Below are 10,832 nucleotides of genomic sequence, written 5' to 3'. Positions count from 1 at the left end.
TGAGCGAGGGAACTGTTTGTACTGGGTAGTAAATAGGCTAATGCCGTCGGTACCACATTATTCCAGGGCTAAACGTGCGCTGAATCAAGTGGGGAGCTCTCTGACCAGTGAACCGCTTCCTGCCGCCCTTTGTCCTAGCAGCCTGCCTCCGTACACTGCAGCACGCCTGGGCACTAGCCCCAACGCCACGATCCGCAGCCGCCAGGGTTAAAAAAAAAAAAAAAAAGCGCACGTCCTCATTGCGCAGGCGCGGGCCAGGGCCCGCGTCGGGCCAGCCCGGGAAGGGACAGCCGGGAGCGAGAGGGGAAGAGATGGCCCACCAGCGCCAGGCCCGCTGGGAACTGTAGTTTTCGTTAAGAAGCACGCGTCTGGTTTTGGGTGTCACGGCTTGGCGGATCCACCAAAGCAGGCAAATGGCATTACACAACGAGTATTTATGCTTCCTGTCTCCACCAAAAGGAAGTTCACTGCTATGCTAAAAGTTTAACAAAGAACTCCACAGAGAAACCCAAATCTCCTGACAAAAAGCAAACTTCCACTTTCCTACCAGAGTTGGTTTAAAGTGGTGGCACTTTATCATTTCTCATGACCAGTTTGTCAGTACAGTATTTTATTCCTTCCCCAAAATTGGGCCTTAAAATAATGGAAGTTTTTCTAGGTTAAAAAAATTCAGCAATATAATGCGAAGTGTCACATTTACACAAATTATAATCCACTATCCTCTAAAACGAAAGAAAAGGTTGCCAAAAGATGAATTCAGTGCTTAGAGGTTTAAAAAAGGAACTCTGGTATTCATCAAAATATTACTTTAAATTACAGAACAACAACAACAAAAATGTTTCCAACAATTAAATCATCAAATGCAGCAGATGAGAAAGGTATGTATGCTCTACTACCAAAAAGGAAGATGAGAAACGCTCAATACTTTTTTGTGGCTTACCAAAACCAATATCCGGTGGTATGCGTCACTTCTGTTAGGCCAAAAAACAGCCCAACAGCTTGTCCTCCCACAAATTTTAACTCACTAGCTCCTACAGCATCTACACCTATATTTCCATTTGTACCCTTAAAATCACACTCTAAATCATAGTCATGGTTCTCAAATATCAAAAGAAAGTCACAGGGTCAAATTACACAAGAATAAAAAAAAATATGTATACATATTTGTATACACATCCAAAAGAGATCCTAGTCTTGGCTTTTTAAATTATAATCCTGGGGGGGGTTAGTTGATTGAAAAATATATACACACATCTCCATATAAATAGTTATTCCACAAAGTATAGCAGAAAGTGTTGAACACAATTCTAAAACCAACAGATGGCGAACTAGAGCCCTAATGTGAGGATTCTGAAATCCAAATGAGCAGAATGAAAATACCAAATAAGGCATAGCCCTTTGCAGTGTATACTTAAATATTATGTTCAAAGACACTCACCACAAAATAATTAATTTTACTACTGCTTCGATGCTTAAAACTCAAGTGTCAGATTTAATTAGGCCCCCAAATAACCAAGGTTATAAAATACATTCTTTTCAAATGATTAAGAAAGAGGTGGAAATGCTCATTTTTAAACATGCATTTTGGGTAAAAGTAAATCCCCACTTTCCCCTTTTCTCATTGCTTAGCCCAAGAGTAGGGAGTTCACAGTGTTTATGGCACTTAAATCAATTTCTTTTACATTGTTATCTCGAATCAGATGTCTTTCTGCTCAGACACCAATTTTTCCAAATAAGGACACTCAAAGGTGAGCTACAACAGACACAAAAATCTTAGACAAATACATTTTCTTAAAATTTCCCCCGAAAACACAGTGGATGTCAAGGCTGATTACACACACACACACACACACACACACACACACACACACACACACACACACGGGCTTCCCTGGTGGCGCAGTGGGAAGATCCCACATGCCGCTGAGCAACAAAGCCCGTGTGCCACAACTACTGAGCCTGCACTCTAGAGCCCGCATGCCACGACTGCTGAAGCTCGCATGCCACAACTGCTGAAGCCCGTGCGCCTAGAGCCCATGCTCCGCAACAAGAGAAGCCCCCGCAATGAGAAGCCCGCACACTGCAACCGAGAGTAGGCCCCACTCGCCACAACTAGAGAAAGCCCACACACAGAAACAAAGACCCAATGAAGCCTAAATAAATAAATAAATTTATTTTTTTAAAAAAACGCATACTACTCATTTTCCAAATCATTCTTGGAATAGTCACTGTGATTGGGCATGAAATGTAATCCTGGCCAACGTGACACGAGTGGAAGCCCACTGGAAGGCCTCCAAGAGAGAAAAGATTCTTCAGTCCTAAAGATGAGATGAGGAAGAAACAGTCCCTTTTCAGGTAATGCTGAACATGACACTTCACACTGCTACAGTCACCTTACAGCAAGCCTGAAGATGCCACCAACATCAAAAAGGGCAGAATGGAGAACTGGCAAGTACCTTGGTCCTTGGTGACAGCATTAAATGATTATATCAAACAATCCTGACATCTGCAAGACTTCTGGACTTCCAGCTACATGAGACCAAGGTAACAACAAACACTTCTTTATTGTTTAAGCCAATTTGAATTACGTTTCCTATACCTGAAGTCAAAAACATACTGATTATTTTCTCATATTTTAGAGTATTTGTATACTCTAAAATACTTTATGGATAATTTATATTGTCATATTTTATATAACCTATAGACCAGTCCTTTCCTCATATACACAACTCTGTACCCATCCATGTCTTTATCTATGTGTTCTTTCTGCCCTGAAAAAGAGGACCATCCCTCCTCACCACCAATCCTTGTTCATTCCTCTCCCCCAATCCACCTCTAATTTATTTTTCCTTCAAGAAAACAGTAATAAGAGAATTCCCTGGCAGTCCAGTAGTTAGTACTTGGCACTTTCACTGCCATGGGCCCTGGTTCGACCCCTGGTTGGGGAACTAAGATTCTGCAAGCCGGATAGATAATAGAATAGGAACGAAAGAAAAAGAAAACAGTAATAATAACAATAATGTGGATAATTGGCACTGTATTACCCTGCTCTTGGTTAAATGCTCTCTGTAATTCCTCTGAGGTTGTTTTCATATACCATTCTTGCCTCCTAAAGCCAGCCTCAAAGCTTTTAAAAGCAGGAACTATGATTATTCCAACTTTTCTGATTTATTACCCTGATCTATATAATAAACACACTCCAAAAAGGCACTCTTTAACTTCTTCACCATATATCGTCTAACAACCCAGAAATTCCTAAGCAGAATATTCTAACACAAATTCAGTATTTCATATGTCCAAACCAATCTCAAAAGGACGAGGGATTATTCTATGTTGTACTTTAAAAAAAAAAAAAAAGCAATTATTAAAGTAACTCAGGAGAGAAAGTCCTAAAGCCTAAACCATTTAGTTTCAAAAGGACAGGGACCCAGTTTTTGTTATTTGCCATTGCATCCCAGGGACCTAGTCCAGATATCACAGAAATGAACACATCAATCTATATAAGACAATATTAAAATTATATCATGGAAGAAACATTTTTAAAATGAAATTGGTGCATGCTCTCATGTTAATATTCAGCCAGCTAAATGTGAAGTAGAAAGCCAGGATAAACTGAACCAAAATTGGGAAATTTAAATAAAAGAATTTTGGATATTAGAAGGAATATGGAAGGCCATCTAATATAAACCTCCAGATTTTATTATCAGGAAAATGAAGCCAGGGCTTCCCTGGTGGCGCAGTGGTTGAGAATCTACCTGCTAATGCAGGGGACACGGGTTCGAGCCCTGGTCTGGGAGGATCCCACATGCCGCGGAGCAACTGGGCCCGTGAGCCACGACTGCTGAGCCTGCGCGTCTGGAGCCTGTGCTCCGCAAAGAGAGGGGCCGCAATGGTGAGAGGCCCGCGCACCACGATGAAGAGTGGCCCCTGCTTGCTGCAGCTAGAGAAAGCCCTCGCACAGAAACGAAGACCCAACACAGCAAAAATAAATTAATTAATTAATAAAAGTGAAGGCATTCCATTTGTTAAAAAAAAAAAAAAAAATGAAGCCAAGAGAAAATAGGAGACTGGCCAAAGCCAAAGCTGGAACACATGCTGGAATCCAGGTGTCAGTCTCCAATTCTCACTTTCCCCACTGTATCACCTGCCTTCCAGAGTTAGAGCCTCCCAACAGAAACATGCTACCCACCTGGAGAGTAAGAAGTGCAAACATGACAAAGGTATTAAACCTGAACAATACTGCCAATTCAGTTTCACCAGTATCAAGATTTGGCCAAAGGTAAGTAAGAGAAAATTCTCACATTACAATAAAGCACCTCACATTGTTTACAATAAAGCACAAAGATCAAGATTTTTTTTCACTAAATGGAGGTCTCAACTAATTCACAATATCATATATTCTTATGTATTCAGTCCAATAGCAACAAACTTGCAGTAAGATTAAACAACTTAAGGCATTTGAAAAACTTTTCAATGACAAAGTATTATAAGAATGCATGGTATTCCTTAGTTTCAATCCCACCCAAAAACAAGATAATTTTCTTCCTCATACTAAAGATATATAGGCTCTGGAATTTAGAGAAAGATACTATCTTACCATCTCACCATAGAAGTGACCCAATAACTCATTGAGAAGAAAAACTAATCTTTAGGCGGACTCATGATTTAACCGTGTTAGTACTGAGAACAGTAACTAAAGTTACAGATTAACCCTGAAAGCACTCCTCGATCTAGAAATAACTTATTTGGGGATATTTAAGAAGACAGTACTAAAATTCAACTGAATACAACTGTATCACTTAAAGAAAGTCAGGTTCTCCCAGGCCATCAGCTATGTTAAGACTTAACATCCAAGATTGATGGTTTTCTCCTCTGCAGTCCCAGATTTCAAAGTAGGTACACAAGCACTGACTTCTAATACATGCAGTTTAACCAGAACTTTACATGAATATTTTAATAAAGTTTCTCAAGGAGTTAAATTAAACAAACACACAAAAAACTACTGATTAGATAAACTGATTCGCGGGCCTCTCACTGCTGTGGCCTCTCCCGCTGCGGAGCACAGGCTCCGGACGCGCAGGCTCGGCGGCCACGGCTCACGGGCCCAGCCGCTCCGCAGCGCGTGGGATCTTCCCAGACCGGGGCACGAACCCGTGTCCCCTGCATCGGCAGGCGGACTCTCAACCACTGCGCCACCAGGGAAGCCCCTATTTAGGTGGATTTTAATAAATTCTAATGCTTTGAACTTTAGTATAGAACATTTTAAAATTCTCCAATAATTAGAATTAACCGAAAAAGTTAATTGACCAAACATAATAGGAGTGTTTTAATATACTGATTTTGCAGATAAGGCAATGTCAGATGACAGGATCTGCATAAGACCTAAACACTGTATCAGATAATAAATGGCAGAACATGCCCCAAATTTACCAAGAAACTGCCTGGCTTCTTTTCCAAATGATACGTAAAGGTAAACATGGAGAACTTCAAGGCAGCTGTGAGCACCCAAGTTGTGGAGGGCCTGATAGTCAGAAGGGGAAAAAATGTTCACAGAGAAAAAAGGAGGCAACAAGTGCACAAGGCAAAAGGCATTTTTTTAAAAATTTTTAAGTGAGTTGCTGAGTCCAAAGTTAAGATGCAACTTCTAAAATCTTGCTCTGATGGCATAGTGAACCTAGGGATTGTGGAGATAGCACATCACACCTGTTCCCTCCAATAGAGAGGCACACCATTCTTGGAAAGGACATTACTTTTTAAATCCACTGATTCCTGGATTCCTGAACTGGGTTCTCATGTAGTGTGCAGCATACAGCTATGGACTAGGAAGTAACTGAAGCCACTCAACAGACAGGAGACATCTTGCTGGAGTGTCGATTTGATCAAAGATTATAGTAAAATCAGATACACTTTGTTAAACACAAATATATTACAGAACAACATGCAAAATTCTCGTTTTTTCAAGATAGAGAAGGAGTCTTCAGAGATGTGTTCCTTTTGTGACAAGCTGCTTTGGACAACCCCAGATCTTGACAGTACTTTAGGAGAAGCAATTGTAGATAAATATGCATGCCCAAAAACCCTGAACGTGTAGTCCCTTTATACAGATGATGAAACCTGAAAACATCTAATGTAAAAATTGTTGTGGGTACAATATTATAAATGAGACCATAAGCTACTGAGAGAACATGACTGGAATTCAGGAAATGCTAAAGCCCCTATCTTATCTCTGTCACTCATTTACTACGAAATCATATATAATTTTCTTAACAGCAATCCTTTTTCATTTCTGAATTAGACTGAAAAAAATAATAGAACATAATATTCAGTATTTTCAGCCATATTCCAAATTCTCACAATCAAATTTAGAAACAAATTTATCTAACAAAATTGTCTCAAATGATCTAGCTCTAGCTTCAACTAATAGAACAACAGCAACAACAAATAGCCTAATGAAACTATATCTTTTATGGTATAAAGAAGAAAAAAATCCTTCTGTGTAGAGGAGGAGAAAACCTACTCACACGTCCTAGAATTTCTATGATGGCAATGTCAAAATGTGATCTTGCTGGTAACATTTAGGCCAGGGCATTGAATTTTTATAACATGACAACAGTAGTACTTGTATTCCTGCCTTGAATGACTTTCTTTGATTTTTCAATAAAACTAGATATCCCCTTAAAGCCCTATTATTAATTCCCAATCATTCATAAACATTTACTGAGTGTCTACTGGATGCTAAACACTATGGTACCCCTGGAAAAAAATGCTAAGTCACCATCATAAACTACGTGGTAGCCAAAAAAAAAAAAAAAATCCTTTCTATTCACTGATATTTTAAACAGTAATTCAAAGCCAAGAAGTAGTAAGAGAACAATCAGCAAGATTTTAGTGCTTTATGCTTCCAATTCAACTCTCTTCTGGCCCTTTTGGGAAGCTTTTGTAGACCACCCTAAGAATGCTAAAATTAGGTGTTACTTATGGCATAACTAGAATGAGGTAACAAAACAAGTACCTCAAAAATAAAACTAAGAGAAGAGGTTAAGGGAACCAAGTAGGAGACAAGGATCTCAAGTGCCAGACTTGGTACCTCTACCTTGAATGCCTCAAGATAGGGAAAAGGTCAAGAAAAGGAAAATTTGTGACCTAGTCCAATTGTATTTAATTCTACATCTTTCTTTCTTTTTTTTTTTTAATTTTATTTATTTATTTATTTTGGCTGCATTGTGTCTCCGTTGCTGCACACAGGCTTTCTCTAGTTGTGGCAAGCGGGAGCTACTCTTTGTTGCAGTGCACAGGCTTCTCATTGAGGTGGCTTCTCTTCTTGCAGAGCACGGGCTCTAGAAAGTGTGGGCTTCAGCAGCTGTGGCACATGGGCCCAGTAGTTGTGGCACACAGGCTTAGTTGCTCCGCGGCATGTGGGATCTTCCCGGACCCATGCGCTCGAACCCATGTCCCCTGCATTGGCAGGCAGATTCTTAACCACTGCGCCACCAGGGAAGCTGTACATCTTTCTTTCATTCTCAAATATTTGCTCTTGCCCTGTGGGAAGGCTTCTAGATTTCTTGTGATTGCCACAAATTTAATAACTCATAATTTCTTAAACATTAGTTGTATTAACTATTATCTTCATTCAGTAATTAGGCAATTAGAATTTAATATTGCTAAATGAATGTCCAAAATTAAACCAAAATTATTTCAAGATGAAGTGAGAATACATCTCATTTGATAAAGCTGTTATTACCCTGACACCAAAACCAGACAAAGACAGCACAAGAAAACTACAGACCAGTATCGTTTATGGATATAGATGTAAAAAATCCTCAACAAAACACCAGCAAGTGAATCCATCAACATAAGAAGGATTGTACACCTTTCCTAAGTGTGATTAATTCAAGGAATTCAAGGTTGGTTTAATATCTGAAAGTCAATTAATGTAATACATCACATTAATAAGGAATAAAAACCACATGATCGGGCTCCCCTGGTGGTGCAGTGGTTGAGAGTTCGCCTGCCGATGCAGGGGACAAGGGTTTGCGTCCCAGTCCGGGAAGATCCCACATGCCACAGAGCGGCTGGGTCCGTGAGCCATGGCCACTGAGCCTGTGCATCCGGAGCCCATGCTCCGCAACGGGAGAGACCACAACAGTGAGAGGCCCACATACCACGCAAAAAAAAACCAAAAAACAAAAAAACACATGATCATCTCAATTGATACAAAAAAAGCATTTGACAAAATCCAATACCCTTTCATGATAAAAACACACAGGAATTGAAGGAAACTTTCTTAACCTGAGAAAAGGCATCTATGAAAAACCCACAGCTAACATCATACTTAATGGAGAAAGACTGAATACTTTCTCCTTAAAACCAGGAACAAAACAAGGATGTCTGCTCTCAACACTCCTATTCAGCATTGTACTTGAGGGCTTCCCTGGTGGCACAGTGGTTAAGAATCTGCCTGTCAATGCAGGAGACACGGGTTTGAGCCCTGGTCCAGGAAGATCCCACATGCTACGAAGGAACTAAGCCCATGCTCCACAACTACTGAGCCTGTGCTGTAGAGGCTGCAAGCCACAACTACTGAGCCCGTGTGCCACAACTATGGAAGCCCGTGTGCCTAGAGCCCATGCTCTGCAGCAAGAGAAGCCACTGCAATGAGAAGCCCACACACTGCAACAAAGAGTAGCCCCCACTCTCTGCAACTAGAGTAAAGCCCACTGAAGACCCAATGCAGCCAAACATAAATGAATAAATAAAATTTTTAAAGAAATACTGTACTAGAGATTCTAGCCAGGACAATTAGTCAAAAAAAAAAAAAAAAAAAAAAGCTCTCAGGTTACAAAGGAACAAGTAAAACTACTACAATTTGTACATGACATAATCTTGTATATAAAAAATCCTAAGGAACCCACAAATAAACTATTAGAGCTAATAAACATATCCATCAATGTTACAGAATTCAAGATCACTATACAAATAAATACCAATTGTATTTTGATACAATAGCAACAAACAATCTGAAATGAAATTAAGAAAACTCCATTTATAATAGCATCAAAAAGAATAAAATACTTAGAAATAAATTTAACAAAGAAAATATAAACCTTATGATTTGAAAACTGCAAAAATTGTCACAAGAAGTTAAAGAAGTCCTAATTAAGTGGAAAGGCATCCCATGTTCATGGATCAGAAGATGTAACTTTGTTAAGATGGCAATACTTCCTAAATTGATCTACATATTAATTCAATTCCAGAATATCCAAAACAATCTTGAAAAGGAAGAGCAAAGTTGAAGGACTCCCACTTCCTGATTTCAAAACTTAATTCAAGGCTATAGAAATCAAAATAGTGTGGTACTGGCATAAGGATAGACATATAAATCAATGGAATATAGTTTAAGAGTCCAGAAACAAACACTCACATTCACAGTCAATTGACTTTTGACAAGGGTGCCAAGACAATTCAATGGGAGGCAAGTGAGGTAGGAGTGGGGTTGGATAAGTCTTTTCAGCAAAAGGTCCTGGGGCAACTGGATATTCACATGCAGTAGAATAAAGTTGGACCCCTATCTCACACCATACACAAAAATTAACTCAAAATGTATCATAGACTTAAATATAACAGTTAAAACCATAAAATTCCTAGAAGAAAACAAGAATAAATCTTCATTATCTTGGGTTACACAATGGTTTTTAGACATGGTACCAAAAGCACAAATGACAAGAAAAAATAAGTAGACTGAACTTCGTCAAAATTATAAAATTTTGTGCATTAAAGGACCCCATCAAGGGACTTTCCTGGTGGCGCAGTGGTTAAGAATCCCCCTGCTAATGCAGGGTACACAGGTTCAAGCCCTGGTCCAGGAAGATCCCACATGCCACAGAGCAGCTAAGCCCACAAGCCACAACTACTGAGCCTGCGTGCCACAACTACTGAAGCCCATGAGCCTAGAGCCCGTGCTCCACAACAAGAGAAGCCACCACGATGAGAAGTCTGTGCACCACAACAAAGAGTAGCCCCTGCTCACCACAAGTAGAGAAAGCCCATGCACAGTAACAAAGACCCAACGCAACCAAAAATAAATTAATTAATTAATTTTTAAAAAAAAGGACCCCATCAAGAAAGTGAAAACAGCCCATGAAATGAGAGAAAATATTTAAAATTCATGTGTGACAAGGGACTTGTATCCAGAATATATAAAGAACTCTTAGGACTCAACAATAAAGACAATGGAGTTTAAAAATGGCAAATAATGTGACAGAAATAGACATTTCTCTGAAGATACACAAATGGCTAATAAGCATATGAAAAGAGCCCATCATCATTTGCTATCAGAAAAATGAATTCAAAACCACAATGAAAAACCACAATGAGATACCCCTTCACACCCACTAGCATGGCTATAATCAAAATGATAAACAATTACAAGTGTTGACAGGATGTGGAGAAACTGGAACCCTCACAATGGGGTATATCCATACAATGGAATATTACTCAGCCATAAAAGGAATGAAAAGCTGATATATGATACAACGCAGATGAACCTTGAAAACATGCTAAGTGAAAGCAGCTAGTCACAGAACAGCTCATACTGTATGATTCCATTCATATGAAATGTCCAGCAAGGACAAATCATAGAGACAGAAACTAGATTAGTGGCTGCCAGACCTAGGGGACAAAAGGAAATAGAGAGTGACTACTAATAGATATAGGGTTTCTTTTGGGGGTGTTGAAAATGTTCTAAAATTAGTTTGTGGTGATGGATGCACAACTCTGTGAATACACTAAAAAGAAATGGTATGTTTCAAACGGGTAAATTTTATGATATGTGA

The 10,832-nt window shown here is 39.4% G+C and overlaps 1 protein-coding gene across 2 annotated transcripts in view; it reads right to left on the bottom strand.

The window, feature by feature from the left end:
• Window positions 1-10,832, bottom strand: part of KANSL1 (KAT8 regulatory NSL complex subunit 1) — a 165,173-nt gene that overhangs the window by 137,426 nt on the left and 16,915 nt on the right. The gene's annotated exons all lie outside the window — the stretch shown is intronic.

The sequence above is a fragment of the Neophocaena asiaeorientalis genome, unplaced genomic scaffold (assembly GCF_003031525.2).
Source record: "Neophocaena asiaeorientalis asiaeorientalis breed wild unplaced genomic scaffold, Neophocaena_asiaeorientalis_V1.1 scaffold30, whole genome shotgun sequence".
In the NCBI taxonomy this organism is placed as follows: domain Eukaryota; kingdom Metazoa; phylum Chordata; class Mammalia; order Artiodactyla; family Phocoenidae; genus Neophocaena; species Neophocaena asiaeorientalis.
This window is presented reverse-complemented; position numbering and strand designations above follow the sequence as displayed.